The following is a 3,259-nucleotide window of genomic DNA, read 5'->3' on the forward strand; positions in this document are numbered from 1 at the left end:
AAAAAAACTGATTAGACCAAAATTATTTAAAATGAGTAAAGAAGCATTAAAAACTCCAATAAACCATATTCAACAAATTAGACCAAGATTCTAACCTACTTTATTTTAGTTGTTTTAGATAATGGAACCAATTCATTCTAATTTAAATTATTTACACTACAATCATCCATTGTTAGAGAGAGAATTTGAAAATCGATAACGATGGATAATGAGTATAAGTGGATAACTAGCTTCAAAAATAACTAGAACACGAATTTTGGAAGAAGATATTAAACTACTCTTCCATCTTAACCTATGACGAAATTTCGTGACCCACAAATTTAATTTAGCAGAATACATAAATTCAATTACAATTTTAGTCTTTATTATCTTATGAGAAGTGCTAGGGGGCAGCAGATTTTGTAAATTGCAGCTATCAATTAGCCATCAATAATATATTTAATGGTATGAGATTTCATCTAAGAGTAGAAAATCACTCATTTTTGTTTTGTTGGCTAAGTGCAGGCCAAATTTATTATTTTAATAAATCTGCTGGCTCCTGAATTTTTCCATTATCTTATTTTATTTTATCTTTATCTTATCTTTAGTTATTCTTACCTTATCATTATTTGCTTTTATCATTCTTAAGTCTGTATATATATTTAGTTTTACCTTTATAATTTACAATTAAATTCAAACGTCGAATACTACCCAAAAAAAATTTGAACGTGACGGGTCTAAATTCAGCATGATGCAAAATCACCAGCAGCAGATGCAGGGATTCGACGGCGGAATCATTGGGCCGCAGTATTGTGCTCCATATAATGTTGACCTAGCAATTGTGAGGAAAGGTGTTGACTTTGGCTGACAGTTTTAGTGTTACTGATATTAATGGACAATCCCTCTTCACCCTTAAGGGGTCCCTTTTGACCCTCCAGGACCACCGTGTCTTGCTTGATGCCACCGGAACACCCGTTGTTACTCTTCGCCGGAAGCTTATGACGGCACATGATCGGTGGCATGTGTTCAGGGGTGATAGCTCAGATATGAAAGATTTGATCTTCAGTTTCAAGAGATCATCTCTCTTCCAGCTAAAGACCGAATTAGACGTGTTCTTAGCCCATAATACAGAAGAAAAAGTTTGCGACTTTAAGGTTAAAGGAAGTTGGTTCCAGAGATCTTGTGTTATTTATGCTGGTGAATCTCTCAACATTGTGGCACAGATGCACAAGAAGGACACTGCTCAAAGCATTATGTTTGGGAAAGACAATTTCTTGGTCACAGTGTATCCCAACGTTGACTATGCCTTCATAGTTGCCCTAATTGTGATCCTTGACAAAATCAACAAAAGACCAAAAAAGTGATTGATAATGATTCAACTTTGTTTATTATGTTTATGTAGTTTTCTTTGTTTTGGTTCTTTCAATTTCTTCTAGACGTTCACATGATACAAAAAGTAGATTGAACAGATTTTGTGTGCTACGAGACTTCTTTATTATTGGCATGTGTTAAGGTGAAAGAATAATTTAATAGAAGATAATGTCGTAAAAATAAGGATAGGCTCTTATTCAACCTATAAAGACGAATAATTTCGATAGTCATTATTAATATAAGTATAAAATAATATTTAGTATTTTTTTGGTGCTCAATAATAATTTTAAAATATGTAATTTTATTATTTACTTAATTATCATACATGCCAAGTATTTAATAATTTTTTATGTTCAATAATTACTTTTGAAAATCACTTTGCCGTCAAACGAATTTTTATTGAAATTTTTTTACTATCATTAATTAATTAATTGCTAAAGCTCAATGAAAATATTCGAAACAATGACTGTTTAATAATTAAGTGATTACCAAAAATATTTTTAAATACTTTTTTTATAGTTATTGATTGTTAAGAATATTAAACACTTTTTTTTAATTAGTAAGCATAAAAATTTGAACGTAATTAATTATAATATAAATACTATTATAAAACAGTGCAACTAGATGTCTGTTAAAAATTATTCTTTATTCAGTCTTTTATAAAAAACAAGTAATTTCTTGATTTTTTTAAACAACCCGTATCGTAAAGGTGGGTATAAAAAATTAAAATAATATATTATTAAGTTTAACGAAAATATTACTTATCTTTTAAATTTTAATTTTTGGTTATAGCTTTTAAATTTAATAATATATTATTTTAATTTTTTATACCATTTTTACGTATTAATTGTTTAAAAAATTTGAAAAACTACATACTTTTTATTTTTTTTCAATAAAAATTGAATAAAAGATAATTTTTAAAGAATGCATCGTTGCATTGAATTAATTATTTTTTACGCTAATAACTGTCAATATTGTTATGTTTTATTTGTGTTCCAACATCCAATGAATATATTAACCTGACGAAAATGACCAAAAGAATGGGTACCACTTAATGCATTAATTGTAACTCACAATGCTCAAAACTTTTAGTAGTTGCTTTAGTTGTATCTAACAGCACCAACATCTGATCAATTAGTTAAAGGAGATACGTGTAAAGCTGCAAATGATTGAACCCAAAAAATACAATTTTAAAAAGAAAAAAACGCTGTCCAAATGCATGCATTATTATTCCTTTTACAAAGACATTGATCCTCGAGGGAGTGGTTTAAACTTGGCTTTAGTGGAACATGAAGTTCATTTCATATTCATATGTATTGTAGCTTGATTTTGAGGGTCCACCTTGCTGCAACACAAGTGACATAAAAAAAAACTAGATGACATAGAACTATATTAGGTTAGTTTGCTTACATAGAAATTTCCCTAACCCGCGTGACGGTTCATCTTTGTCACCTGCTCCTCATTGAAAGTATATTATATTATTTTCATGATTTTTTTTACAGTGAAATAGAAAGAAAAATGAATATCGTAACTAAATTTTTTTAAAGGTAAAAATTTACATTAAATTGTCTTGATATAAAATTGATATCGATAAATTTAACTAAATTATTATTTAATAGTTTTTAATTATCAATCTTACGTAAAAACAACTGTATATGTCTTTATATTTTTTTTAAAAGTATGCATTACATATGATTTTTTTCTATTGTTAGAAAGATAATCTTTATTTTTTGATTGAAAAACATTTGTTACTATAACATAATCATATTTTCATTATACCAATTAAGTAAGATTTAAAAAAAAAAATAGTGAGCATAGATTTTGGAAAATTGTTTATCTAAATAACTGATTTTGATATATATTATATAATCATACCAAAGTGAACGAAATGTATATTTTAAACTTTTTA

At 27.6% G+C, this 3,259-nt stretch overlaps 1 pseudogene; it reads left to right on the plus strand.

Moving 5' to 3' along the window:
• Positions 1-727: 727 nt before the first annotated feature.
• Positions 728-1,343, plus strand: LOC107636803 (protein LURP-one-related 15 pseudogene; annotated as a pseudogene).
• Positions 1,344-3,259: the final 1,916 nt, after the last annotated feature.

This window comes from Arachis ipaensis, chromosome B4 (assembly GCF_059453495.1).
Source record: "Arachis ipaensis isolate K30076 ecotype BB chromosome B4, ASM5945349v1, whole genome shotgun sequence".
NCBI lineage: Eukaryota > Viridiplantae > Streptophyta > Magnoliopsida > Fabales > Fabaceae > Arachis > Arachis ipaensis.